This window comes from Dasypus novemcinctus, chromosome 3 (genome assembly GCF_030445035.2).
Source record: "Dasypus novemcinctus isolate mDasNov1 chromosome 3, mDasNov1.1.hap2, whole genome shotgun sequence".
NCBI lineage: Eukaryota > Metazoa > Chordata > Mammalia > Cingulata > Dasypodidae > Dasypus > Dasypus novemcinctus.
In genome coordinates this window covers 147,081,643-147,096,326 of record NC_080675.1, presented here as the reverse complement: position 1 = coordinate 147,096,326, position 14,684 = coordinate 147,081,643, and the positions used below count along the sequence as shown (strand labels likewise).

Below are 14,684 nucleotides of genomic sequence, written 5' to 3'. Positions count from 1 at the left end.
TTCTGGTATTTTTTTCTTCTACGCTCTCCTCCAAGCCTCTCTCTCCTATCTTTTTCTTTCAGGCTCTAAAGCTTCCTTTAGTATTTCCTGCAAAGGTGGGTTCTTTTTTATGAACTCTCTTAGTTTCTGTTTGTTTGTGAATAATTTACACTCACCTTCATATTTTAAGGACTATTTTACTGGATACAGAATTCTTGGCTGGCAGTTTTTCTCTTTTATTCTCCTGGTTGTATCATAGCACTATCTTCTTGCTTCCATGGTTTCTGATGATAAATCTGCGCTAAGTCTTACTGAGTGTCCCTTGTATGTGATGGTTTGCTTTTCCCTTGCTGCCCTCAGAATTTTCTCTTTATCTTTGAAATTCTGAGTAGTGTGTGTCTTGGTGTAGGTCTGTTCAGATTTATTCTGATTGGGGTACAGTGGGCTTCTTGGAAATGTAGGTTCATTTCTTTTGTGAGAGTTGGAAAATTTTCAGCTATTATTTCGTCAAATACTTTTTCTGACCCTTTTCCTTTTTTTTCTCCTTCTGGAACTCCAGTGACTTGTATGTTGTTGCGTTTTGTGCTGTCATTCAACTTCCTGAGCCCCTGTTCAGTTTTCTCCTTTTCTCCCTCACTTCTTTTCTTTCTTCAATTTCTGTTTTTTTTTTAAAGATTTATTTTTATTTATTTCTCCCTCCCCCCCAGTTGTCTGCTCTCTCTGTCCATTTGCTGTGTGTTCTTCTGTGTCTGCTTGCATTCTTGGCAGTACTGGGAATCTGTCTCTTTTTGTTGCGTCATCTTGCTGCATCAGCTCTTCATGTGTGCAGCGCCACTCCTAGGCGGGCTGCGCTTTTTCTTGCAGGGTGGCTCATTGAGGGACACACTCCTTACACGTGTGGCTCCCCTATGCGAGGAACACCCCTGTGTGGCACGGCACCCCTTGCACACGGCAGGGCTGTGTGTAGGCCAGCTCATCACATGGGCCAGGAGGCCCTGGGTTCAAACCCTGGACCTCCCATATGGTAGGCGAATCCTCTGTCAGTTGAGCCACATCTGCTTCCCTCTTTCTTCAATTTCAGCTGTTCTGTCTTTGGTATCACTTATTCTTTCTTCTGCCATTTTGAGTCTGCTTTTGTATGCCTCTAATGTGTTTTTCATCTCACCTATTGTGCCTTTCATTCCCATGAGCTCTTGTTACTTTTCTGTTACGGGTTTCTAATTCTTTGTGCTAGCTCAGTGTTTTCTTGATGTTGTTCATTTCTTTAGCCATATTGTCTTTCCACTCATTACTTTGATTTTGGAAATTTGTGCCCATCTCATTAAGTAGTTCTCTCAAATCCTGCGTCTCTTCTGGGGTTTGATATATTCCTTTTCCTGGGCAATGTCTTCCATTTTCTTAGTATGGTTCATAATTTTTTGCTGATATCTAGACATGTGATTAGGATGTAATTTACTTAGATGCTCAATTTGTTTCTCTTTTATAGAGAGTTAATGGTAGGAGACTGTGTATTACTGCTACTCTTTGATTCTCTTTTTGACTTGGATTGTTAAGATTGTTCCTGTTAGTTGCTCAAAACTGGGCTCTGAGTCCAGTAAGGAGTTGCAGACCTGCTTCTTACGGCCTTGGGAGGGAGGGTATAAGGTTAGAAAAAGCCTCTCTAACTTACCCATTTTTAATTTTCTCACTGCACTACCTTGTCCTGTCAGCAGATGGTGGTCTTTGGCAGCCCTCTCACTTTAATGCCTGGTTGGAGTGTTTTTGCTATAACACAGACCAGATCAATGTGATAGAGGTTCCTACCTGGAGGCTAAGAACCTTTTAATTGAAACTTTCTCAGAAATAGTTCTCCAGCCTTCTCTTGTAGTCTCCTCCTTTTTCCCCCGTGTAGGAAATAATTCCACTCCCCTCTGTGTCCTCAGTAATCAGTCCAAGTTAGTAGAGAAGGAGATTGGGAGGATCAGACTTCTTTAGTCTGTTACAGGCTCCTAAGGCAACAATGGCACAGCTCCACCTGGCCTGAAAGGCCTTGTGGAACACAGCAGACCAAATTTTTGGGTCAAGAGCTGAGTTAGCCTTAGGCTGTGTCCCTTTTGCTCCACTTTCCTGGGGAGGTGTGTCTTCAACAATCAGTCCTGACTAGAAGTCAACTCAGAGGCCTAAGAATTCTAAAGTGTCTTTATTGTGGGGAAGAGTGCCAGCATTAGCACCACTGGTTTCAACTCACAGTTTTGCTGTTGCAGTTCTCCTCCTTTGTCCCTCTCTGTTCTGGGCAGTGTCCAGTCTTTCCCTAGTGTCCAGAACCCTACAAGATCTTTTTTCTAGGCCGTTTCAGGCTGTCCTCTAGTTATTTTTCAGGAGGAGAAGAAATTCCCATCTCTTCTTTTTTTAACGGAAATAAATTTTATCTTTAATTTTCATAAAAAAGTTAGAACACTTTAGATTGTTAATAAGACTTCGTTGACATCTAGTTAACCTCATACAATATTAATGATTTTCCTTTCTTGAAAATATTCAATACACCCCCATTTTTCATTTAAAAATAGACTAAAAGTTGTTATATAATGAATTCCATGAAGAAAATTCTACACATCCGTGTTTTTTCTGACACTTGAAATATTTAATTATATGTCAGTTTAACCTGTCTATCAGAGGAAAACACAAAAATGCACCATTAAAAAATCGATAATCTGTGATGACCAATTTAGCCATATTTCCACAAACAAAACCTGTTTCTCACAATGAGGAAGCAGAAAATAATATGCAATCAAAAGGATTTTGAAATCATTTATCTCCTTTGTTGAAAGATTAGAGATTAAATGTGAGAGATCAACCTAACAAGTGAGTTATTTTTTTTTTAACTGTTTAACTCTGGCTTAGAAGATAAATATAATTAATGTAAAATCAAACAGCCTATATGAATTCTGCATCACATTTTCCCTATTTTATAACAAAAAGTTAGGTTTAATATTTAATAGGAGGATTAGTGTGGTACTATTGCTGAAAGACCATATTGCCGTCGTCACAGCTCAAGAAGTATCCACAGGACCCTTTTTGAAAAGAATGCTGTCCATGCTCCAAAATGTGAGATTAGACAGTTGTCAGTAAATGTGAGGTAAAAAATTTCAACATTGTCTGTCCTTATTCATATCACACTACCATACACTCCTGGAAATTCACGTTAAATAGGTCTTGGCGATCATTTCATATCCATTTTAGCATCATAATGTAAGTGATAAAGCAACCTTGGTTTTTAAATAAAATCATAACATTATTTTTTGAAACTAAAAACAGGACTCTCTTTATGTAAGAGACTGGTCTAACAGCAAATTCCTGTATCTAGATTGAGTATAACTTGAGTATTCATTGAGTATAACTTGAAGCTCTCAAATTATTTAAACAAAGACATTTAGTCCACTGCAGTCATTTCCCATCTGAGTCATCTGTTTCATCTTTTAGTTGCAGTTCACCTAAATCTTTGTCCACAGATAGAATATTTTTCCTCTTGCACTCCTTGGGAACTGCATCGTTAGCACAGATTTTCCTTATTTTAATGTTTGGCAATTTCTTCCCTAAAAGTTTTCAGATCACCCACATTAACATTGTCTGGAATCTCAAGGCCATATCCTTCATGTGGCTGCTTTTCCTGTGCCATCGTCTGCTTGATGACTGTCCCTTGGGAATGGTGCCTCCTTCCCTGCCTGTCTTTGATGCTGTTATGTAACTCAGTCTGCTCCAGTTCATTGCTGAATCTATTTAAATATCTTTCGATTAATTCACAAGTGTCTGCTTTGAATATCCTACTTTTTTGGGATCAAGATGATTGTGAAACCACTGTAGTTTTTCACCAGTAATGTTGAGATGCAAGGCTTTTTCATTCTTTAATCTTTTCTTTTTTTCTTGTTTGTGGGCCTTTCTCATAATTTGAGCTGCTTTTTTACTATATGGATGGATGATTTCTTTTTCTCTTCCTGTACTTTTTCTCTTTGATGCCTTAGGCATGAGGATGTCCTTGCGACCACAGTGGGCCTCTGTGCTTCAGAAGGGGCAAGTTGCACAGACAACAGTGGGTAATATTCCCAGAGAAGTTCCCATGTCTTCCTAGTCTGCCATCTTCCTGGAAGTTTTCCATTTACTTCTAAGGCCTTATCAGAATTCTCTTTAGTGTCCATATTCCTACCAACAGTCTCTTCAAAGCAGTCTAGACTTTTTCTATCAAGTGTCTCACAATTCCTCTGAAAAATACCCCTTACCCATTTATAAAACTGTTTGAGCATTTTGGTAATTGCAAAAGTACAACCCCACTTTCCTGGTACCAAATTCTATATGGCCAAAAGGGGTGCTGATGCAAAGTACCAGAAATCTGTTGACTTCTGTAAAGCCTATTTATTTAGGGTAAGAGCTTACAATTACAAGGCCCTAAGATTCCAACTCAAGGTTGCTTCTTTACCAAACTCTGTTGCCATGTGTTGAAGCAAGATGGCCGGCAATGTTCATGAGGGTTCAGCCTTCCTTTTCCCTCTTATGGCTCTGTGATTTCAGCTTCTTCTGATCTCAGCTGTAGGTTGACATAGGGCTCGTCTCTCTGTCCAGGCTCAGCTCCTCTGGTCTCTTCACAATGTCAGCTGCAAACTATCAGGGAAATGACTCATCTCTCTACCTGGGGCCATGTTAATGGAGTACTCTCTCTTCCTGTCAATCTCTTTTCTTATCTTCTTGATTGAGTATCCATTTATATTATAACCCACCAAGGGGACAGGGACTCAGCCCTACACACCCTAATGACAAGATCGAATCAAAGCCCTCACCTTAACATAATTTAATCAAAGGTGTCTCAGCTGAATCTAATACAAAGGGTATCACTCCCAGAGGAACAGACCAATTTACAAAAATAATTTATCTTTTCGGAATTCATAAATAATATCAAACAGCTACAGGGAATTTAAATCATTAACATTCAATGTTATTACTGTAAAGGCAGTTCTTATTTCATGCATTTTGACCTTTGCATTTTATCTGTCATGTGTTATTTGCACTCTTTAGACACTTCTAGTTACTTTTACTGATACCATTTTCATTTCTAGACTCTCTTCCAGGCTTCTCTCTTCTCTCTTTTCTTTTCTGGCTGTAACACTCCCTTTAGTATTTCCTGCAAAGCCTATCTCTTTATTATAAACTCCCTCAGTTTCTGTTTATCTGTGAATGTTTTAAACTCGCCCTCATTTTTTAAAGGCAGTCTTGCCAGATATAAGATTCTTGGTTGGCAATTTTTCCTTTTTCAATGTCTTAAATATATTTGGTGAGCACAAAGAAGAATTTGAAGGCATATATAGATATTAAGGTTATAAAGCCTCTTGTTAATATCTTTAATCTCTTTAGCTATCTCATTGAATTTATTAAGGAGATTTGTTTGAACATCTATAATTAGTTGTCTCAACTTTTTTGTCGTCTGGAGGCTTATCTTGTTCTTTTAACTGGGCAACGTCTTCCTGTTTCTTGATATGGATTCTAATTTTTTGTTGCTGTCTTGGCATCTGACTTAATAGATGTATTTATTCTGGGTCCAGTTCCTCTCTTCAGTTTAGGGCTTTCTTGCCCTTTCTCTCCTGCTGGTGGTGTAGTAGGAGCGAAGGATGTAGTTGGTACTGTAAGCTCTGGAGGCTGAAGCTGCCCATGTTGCCTCTGGGACTGATGAAGCGTTTTTCATTTTTTTCCTTTGTCAGGGGTAGGAACAGAGCCACAACCATTTATAATAATCTAAGTCATGCAGGCTAAACCATCTGTAGCTGCCCAGAGAGAGTGGTGAAGCTTCACGCTCATTCCTCCCCTGACAGGGGCAGGGATGGAACTGCAGGTGTGGCCAGCAGTCCATGCTGTGCAGGTCCAAAATTACCATAGATGCCCAAGTAGACTGACGTAACTATACACCTCCCCCCCAACCCCAACCAGGGTTGGACTCGACCTTTTGGGCTGCCCAAATATCTAATTCATGTGGGCCCAAAGTACCTGCTGTAGCCCTAAGAGGCTGGGGGAGTACTGTCCCCAGAGATGTCCAACAGTTCAGTCCGTGTAGGCTGAAAGTATCTGTTGAAACTTTCAACAGACACTGTCAACAGAGGGACCAAGGAAACACCAGCTTCCTCCTATCCTATTGGGTGTTGGGAGTAGATCCACAGGTACCCAGCAATTCAGTCCCTGTAGGCTGAGAGTAACTGCCATTGTTTGTAGAGGCTGAGGATATACCAGCCCCCTCTTATCCTATTGAGCTGTGGGGGTGGATCCACAGGTACCCACCAGTCCAGGCCTTGCAGGGCAAAAGTGCCTGCTGTTGCTTGGAAAGACTGAAGAAACACAACTGCCCTTCTGCCTTATTTGGGGGCAGGGATGGAGCTATAGGTATCTGACTATTCAGTCTGTGTGGGCTAAAAGCACTTACAGTTATCCAAAGAGACTGAGGAAACACAGCTCCCTTCTTATCCTTTTGGGAGCCAGGAATGGAGCTACAGGTGCCTGAGTATCCAGTCTGCGTGGGCTGAAAGTGCCTGCAGTTTTCCAGACAGGCTGAAGAAACCCTAGCCCTCTCCTATCCAATGGGGTTGGAGGGGTGGAGATGGAATTGAAGGCACTCAACAAATCAGTTAGTGTGGGCTTAAAGTGCCTGCAGTTGCATGGAGAGGCTGAGGAAACACAGCTCCTCTCCTATCTTATTGGGTTGTGAGGATGGATACCCAGGTGTCCGACTATTCAGTCTGTGCTAGCTGAATATATCTGCATTTACCCAGAGAGGCTGGTGCAGGTCCCCACAGCTTCACTGCCAGAGGTAGGTCTGGGGCTTAGGCTACAGCTGCAATCCAGTCTGGTTGGAAAGAAGCCTGTCCCTACCCTTACTGTGATTTTCAATCAGCCCTGCTTCCCCTCGTGCTGGGGGTGGAGTGAAAATGGCAGCTCCTGGCCTCTTTATGGCTTGGGCAGATTCACACTTTAGCTGTTCTTAGGTTTTACTTTAGCAAGCGAATTTACTGATCAGCCAAAGTTGGTGCCCAACTGTCTCTTCCTCCCCCCTTTTGGGAAACAGAGTTCCAATTCCAGCCATGGAATAACTTACACTGCCAGTGGAAGATGGGCACCTGCCTCTTCTGTGTGGAGTGCTCTACTCACGAATCTTCTCTGCAGGTGGTCAGTCTCCTTCTTCCATTCTTTGAAGGATATTGCAGGATCCTCTTCTGGTCTCCTGGAGCTCCCAAATAGTTGCTTTAGATAGCTCTGGGTAATTACTAACTGCCCTGCAGAATTAGCTGACTCTAGGAGCACCTTATTCTGCTGCCATCTTGCTGGTTTCAATAGTTTGTTCTTTTTAAATGCTGAGTAATATTCTGTTTATGACTGTAAATATATGAATATATGAATTCAGATGATCAGTTCTTCATTTAAAAAAATTCTTTCTGATTTCTTGCTCCTTTACTATTAGGATTTTGAAAACTCCATCGTTTAGCAGTATTCTTGAGGTTAAACAGAGCCACATAAAGTGACCAATAGTTAACCTTTGTTTCTAAACCCTACTTTTCTGTATATATATTGCTAGGCATGCTTCTGAATGAGCAAAACACTGATTTACCTCTTAGGAAAGCACTTTGATTACTTGCTCATTTTTATAGCCAGACATTATCAATTTATTATTGAAAATAGCTCTTATAGGAAGTCAGCTAAGTGTCATATACAGATTATATATGGAGATAGATCAGAAAGTCAGTAGGAAAAAGGCTAAAAAGCTATAGTGAAGTTTAAAAAACTGGCTACCTTTAAGCCATAATAAAAAATTGACTACCTTTAAGCCATAAAAATGATTGCTAAAATATATTAATGTGTATATGAATTTGTTTATTTCTTCAACAAATATATTTTTGAGCTGTGGTTACTGGTGTTAAAAAAGGGAGTCTTTTACCTTTTAGTGGGAAGTCAGATAATAAACAAAAAACACAAATAAAATTTTACATAGTGCTTTAAGTTCTCTGATTAAAAGTAAATCAGGATAAGAAGAACAGAATGATGGAGGTTGGGGTTAGAGGGTTATTTTAGGCAGGGTGGTAAGCAAAAGCCTTTCTGAAGAGTTGACATTTGATCAGAGATCTTAGTGATATGAAAGAAGGTCCATGCAGAGGGAATAGGAACCAAGTGTAAAGACCCTAAAGCAGAACTAAGCTTAAACAGAAAAAAGACCAGTGAGGCTGGAGCGAAGTATATGGAGGGCTTCACATCATGTAGGGCCTTCTATGGCACAGTAAGAAATTTCAATTTTATTTATGTTATGGAAAGTTATTGGAGGATTTTGAACAGGAGAGTGGCATGATCTGATTACTTTTAAGAAAAAGAAAACTTTGCCTGCTATGTGGAAAATAGACTGTCGGGGAGGCTAGAAACAAAGATGCCATATTCTTTAATTGAGTTCTTGAAGTGAGTGGTAGAGTGGGGAATGGTAAAAATGGTTAGATTCAGAATATATTTTGAAGGTAAACCTATAGTACATACTGATGGATTGAATATAGGAGGAATTTCCTTACAGAATTTATAAAGGGGGACGGTTTGAAAAAGTTTTACAGTAGTGTTGGTTAACTGATGTAACTGAATAACTCCCAAGTATTGGTGGCTGTACATAATAAAAGCTTACTTCTCAGTTTCATCATAGGTTCAGTATAGATGGATGGGGTAAAGTGATGAGGGGTGCTCTGCTCTCTGTGCATTTGGGACCCTGTCTCCTTCCACCTAGTGGCCCTGTCATCCCTTAGGGCCTTAATGCCTAGCACTAGATCCTCTGTGTCCTTCTGGCATACCAGAAGAGAGAGGCCCTTTATACGGCTTTTACTGGCTTGGCTCAGAGGGGATGTACATCACCTCTCCCCATATACCATTGACCTAGGGCCTGGTCACATGGCCACATGCAATTTTAAGATAGACTAGGAAATATTGTCTGGCTTTATTCCCAGAAAGGGAAAGAAATGAGTTTTGTAGAGCATTTAGTTTGTCTCTGCCACAAATGATAAAAGTCAAAAGATTATTAAGGGGCTTTTGAAAATAAATTTCTATAAAACACATGGTTTATAAAGTTTAAAAATCTAAATGTTTACATGTCTAAATAAGTTACATATGTTTATATATGTGATTATACATTAGTAGGCTAATTATTTGTAGAACGTTTTAATTATTTTAAAGAATGGAGAAACATGGGTATTAGTTTTGGAACAGCACTTTTCTGTAGTTACTTATCTAAAATAAGTTCAAAATGTTTAATAATTCTCTTGCATAAAATTTACAGTTTTTTAAAATGAACCCTGTCTTGATAGTACAATGGTCTCCTTTATACAGGTACTTGTGAGACCTTTGCTTTGAGTTTTTTTTTTCCAGCAGTAAAGTTAGATTTTTTATTTTTTAGACATATATGTACCTGATTCTTTCCTCTTCCTGTTACAGTAATGTATGGTCCTCCTTACTAACATTCATCAATAGATTCCTTCCATAAAGCAAGTATGATAGAAAGGATACTTTTTTTCCTTCCTGGACAGTAAACTTGAGAACTTGATAAAACAGCAAAAGCGAAGACTGTACATTTGGTCATTTCTGTAGTTCGTTACTAGGGAAGGTTCTCTGAATGTGTAGGGTACCCCCCCCCGAAAAAAAACCAACATTACTGTAATTTTTTTGAAAATTTTGTTAGACTACTTCAGATAGAACAAACACTGCATTTAAAATCTTTATTTTTATCTTTTTAGCTAAACTTCTAATTTAAATGAAACTCTGTATTCCCTAACTCTCTTTTCTTTCTTTACCACAGTGTTCCTCTATAATTTGTCCCTTCTAACTCAGTCCAGTGAATAACATCATAAACTGGCCTGTTCTGAACCACACCCTACTAATTTAAAGCAATTTACACATTGTGGTTCTCACCACATTGTTTCCCTGTTAACTATACTTTTGAAGAACTACACTGGGTTAGGGAATGAAAACAATATTAAATTTTCTTCATAAAAGTACAGCAATGTCTGATTGCTATGTAAGTGCCATTAATGTGCTTAATTCATTATATGCATTGTCATATTTTATTTTTGCAGTTGTTTATCTGCATATCATTTATTGAGCAATCTTTTTTCTGCTGGCTTGAAATGCCATTTTATTTTAAGGTAATTCTTATAAACTTTAGGCCCCTTTTTACTCTTTAAGTCTTAATTTTCTTATCTGAAAAGTAACAGTTTGGTCATCTCAGACAATTGCTCTTCAACTCAAATGAAGTAGCGTATTTCAGATTATTTTTGGTGAAAACTGTAAAAGTAAATTTTGAAGATTTCCCAAAAGCAATGTTTTTGTCCATTTTCTAATGTATGTGTTCCTTCATATACAATTTCATAGTCTACTTTTTTTTTCTTTTTTCATTTGACATTGTATTATAAATCCCTTTCTGTATTGCTGCATGCTTGGCATCACAAGAATCCCTCACTGTCCAAATTTGCTTAATTCTTTGGTTTGGAGAGGGAATTTGGATTTCAGAGGGGTAATAATCTTATTTGAATGTATTTGATTCCCCAGTTTTATATAGTTTATAACAAGACATTGAAGGAAGTGTCCATAAATCTATTCAAATATATTTGGTTCCTGAGTTTAGTGTAAGATTTTGGGATATCAGAACTTTGGATAGCAAGGGATGCCAATATTCCCAAAGAGTATTCCAATGAAATGCTATTTTAGTGGGTTCCTTTGATTGCGGAGAACAGAGAACCAACTCAAAAATGGCTCAAAGATTAAAAGGAAATTGTTTGGCACACTGAGCAAGGAAGTTTAGTGGTTGAGCTAACTTGAGGCACAGCTGTATTTGGTGGCCCAAACAATGCTGATAAAGATTTGCTGTGTTTCATTTTCTTTTACTGCAGAGAGGCTTCTTCTATGTACTCAGGGAATATGGCTGCCAGCAGCTCTGGGTAACCCTTTCTAGGCTAATACACATTGTGGGAGTCTAGTATTCCATCTAGTGATGAAGATCAGTTGAAATGCACTCTTGTCATATTTTTCTTCAAATTTTGTTTCTCTGCCCATCCTCTTACTTTTCATTCTTTCAGAAAAAGAAGTAGTATTTTTTTGTTTTTCTGAAATGAACAGTCTTGCTTATTCAAGGACCTTGACTCATCACTTGGACCTACTTTTTCTTTAGTGTTTGGTTTCTGCTTCTCTACTTGATCCTATTGATGATCATAAAGATATGCTCCCCACATTTCTCTCACACTGTTTCCCATCTTTTCTTTATAGCAGGTTTATTAACACCTGCTTGTCTTCTTGCTTGTAACTTTATCATGTTCTCCTTAACTTAGTCTTTCCCACATCTTCACTTTAAGATTACCAGTGACATCCAGAGAGTTTTATTCTCATGTCTAAACCTTGAATAAAAGTTTGTAAGTGCTAGAAAGGACCTAAGAGATAAATAAATTTATTTATTCAAATTTCTTTTTCCATTTTGTTTGATACTATTTTTATTACGCTTCTTTCTTTTGGCTACTCTTTGCATGATATATCTATCCCTTTTCCTTTCCAAATTCTGTGTTCTCATGTTATAGATGTGTGTCTACTAAAAACAGCTTATAGTAGAATTGAAAAAAAAATCTGGTCTGAGAATCTTTGCCTTTAACTGTAACATTTACATTTAAAAGAATTACTATTTAGTTTTTAAATTTGCTATTTGCTTTCTGTCCCATCTGTTTTAACTTTTTTCTTCTTTCTTGGCTTTTTTTTGGATGATTATATTTTTTTAAACAAATCAATTTGGATGATTACGTTTTTTTTTTTGTTTTTTTAGGATTTATTTTTATTTCTCCTTCCCCTTCCTGCCCTGTGCTCCCACCCCCTCGCCCCTGTTGTCCGCTCTCTCTGTCCATTTGCTGTGTGTTCTTCTATGTCTGCTTGTATTCTCATTAGGTAGCTCTGGGAATTGATCCTGGAACCATCCGGAGTGGGAGAGAGACGATTACTCTCTTGCATCGCCTTATCACCTGTTCTGCTATGTCTTTTTATTTTCTCTTCTCTGTGTCTCTTGTTGTATCACCTTGCTGCGCCAGCTGTCTGCGTTGGCCAACACTCCTCTGCAGGGTGGCTTACCTGCATGGGGCAGCATTCCCATGCAGGGCAGCACTCCTGCGTGGGGCCACATTCCTGCGTGGACTGGCACTCCGTGTGGGCCAGCTTGCCCTCTCCAGGAGGCTCTGGGCATCAAACCCTAGACTTCCTATATGGTAGAGGGAGCCCAGTTGGTTGAGCCACATGCATTTCCCTGGATGATTAATTTTTACCATTCCATTTTTTCACTGTATTAGTTGAGAAATTGTATATATTTTTTCCTATGTTTTTAGTGATTAATCTAGAACAGAGGTGGAGAGACTTTTTCTGTAAAGGGCTAGTGTTACAGCAAAGTTTCTGTCACAACCACTCAGTTAAAAGCATCTTTTGATAGTACATAAACATATGAATTATAGGTAGAATTAGAGGACTGGATATAAATTATCCAGCTAGAAGAGCCCTGGGTTGAGACCAGATCCTTGGAGTGTTATTTTTACCTTTAAAGTGAGGGAGTGGTAAAAGAGTTATAAAAGTGAATAGAGGGAAACGGACTTGGCCCAGTGGTTAGGGCGTCCGTCTACCACATGGAAGGTCCCCGGTTCAAACCCCGGGCCTCCTTGACCCGTGTGGAGCTGGCCCATGCGCAGTGCTGATGCGCGCAAGGAGTGCCCTGCCATGCAGGGGTGTTCCCCGCGTAGGGGAGCCCCACGCACAAGGAGTGCGCCCCGCCCCGTAAGGAGAGCCGCCCAGCGCGAAAGAAAGTGCAGCCTGCCCAGGAATGGCGCCGCCCACATTTCCCGTGCCGCTGACGACAACAAAAGCGAACAAAGAAACAAGATGCAGCAAATAGACACAGAGAACAGACAACCGGGGGGTGGGGTGGGGTGGGGGGAATTAAATAAATAAATAAATCTTTTTTTAAAAAAAAGTGAATAGAAAAGAAATAAGCATATCAGGAAAACTACAAGAAGATATAAATATCATGTAGGGCAGAGTTTCAAGAAGGAAAGTTTCTTTCTCTGTCTCTGTCTCTCTCACCCCCTCCTTCCACTCTCTCATATTCTCTTCACCCTACCTTGCACCCTCCTTTCCTTCGATAATATTTCCCATCTCACCCACTTCAACTGTAACATTCATTGAGATTAATCACATTCACTATGTAATAGTATCCTCACTATCTTCTATTACTAAAACTTCCCCATCTCCCCAAACAGAAATCCTATATCCATTTTGCATTAACTCCCTATTCTCCTTGCTCACTCCTTCTGGGTAACCTGTAATCTAATTTCTGTCTCTATGAGTTTGTATTCTTTCTGATACTTTTTGTGAAGTTACTGTGGGGCTTAAATTTAACATTCTAAATCTGTAGCAGTCTTGTTTGCTTGGTACCAACAACTTCAATAGTGTACAAAATTATGTTCCTATACCTATCCCCTGATCTTTATGTAGTTCTTGTCACAAATTATGTTTATACATTACGAATCCAAAACCACTGGTTTCTTATTATGTTTATGCATTTGCTTTTTAGATCTTGTAGGAAGTAAAAAGTAGAATTACAAATCAAAAATAGAATAGTACTTGGATTTATGTTTACTCCTGTTATTACTCTCACCAGAGATCTTTATTTCTTCATGTGACTTTGATGTATTGTGTACTGTCCTTTCCTTTCAACCTGCAGAACTTCCTTTAGCATCTCTGGTTTATTTTTATAATTTCCATCTCTCTATTGATATTCTTTTTTTATCTATCATTTTCCTTGCTTCCTTTAAATCTTTGTCCATGCTTTCCTTTAGGTCTTTGATCATATTTAGAACCATTTTTAAAGTCTTTGTCCGGTCATCCCAGGTCTGATCCTCCTGTCAATGTTTTCTAATGCTTTAATCGTCTCTTTTGCCAGGGCCATCGCGTCCTTTTTCTGTGTATGTTATCTTTTGTTAAAACCTGGACATTTTGCTGTTTTAGTGTGTTATCACTGGGAGGCATCTGTTCCTTACACTTGTATCCAGCTAGTGTTATAGCAAAGCTTTAATTGAATACCAGAAGCTAACAAAAATATAAAATGAAGGAAAAAGGAAGCACTTTCCCAGGCTTTGCAGATTGATTTATGGGAGTCCTTCCCTGCAGTGCTTATCCATACAATGAGTTCAGAGGCCAAAATATAGGGGCGCCTGTCTTGATCTGTTTTTGTGCATGTAGCCCTAGGAATTCCCCCATTTATATGGATGTAATCTCTCTTTCCTAGGAAACAGTGTCTTCATGGGCACTGCACTGTATATCCTATAACTAGCAATCCCGTGACCCAGGCAGCCACTTGTTCTTTGTAGGAGAGAAGGGTGAGCTGCCTTCTATTCCTAGGGTAAGTTCTGGGATAAAGAGTCCCTCAGGCCATCACCAGATGGATTGGGCCAGGCATACATATTCCCAGTATCTGCATGAGACTTCCACTCCTTGCTCTAGCACTGAGACTTGGGGTCTGTATTGTGAGTTTGAATTGGCTTTGTGCCAAGCTGGTCAGGCTGGGGGAGGTACTAGCGAGGGCTACTGGAGAGCTTACAGTTTTAGGCAGCCTTTATCTTTTTTTTTTTTTTTGGATTAAGTTGTTGTTTAATTTTTTT

General features: G+C 39.2%; 1 protein-coding gene and 1 pseudogene across 3 annotated transcripts in view; one reads left to right on the top strand and one right to left on the bottom strand.

Moving 5' to 3' along the window:
* Positions 1-14,684, top strand: part of MYO9A (myosin IXA) — a 391,855-nt gene that overhangs the window by 49,294 nt on the left and 327,877 nt on the right. The window lies entirely within an intron of this gene.
* LOC101416500 (translation machinery-associated protein 16 pseudogene) lies at positions 3,389-3,981 on the bottom strand (annotated as a pseudogene).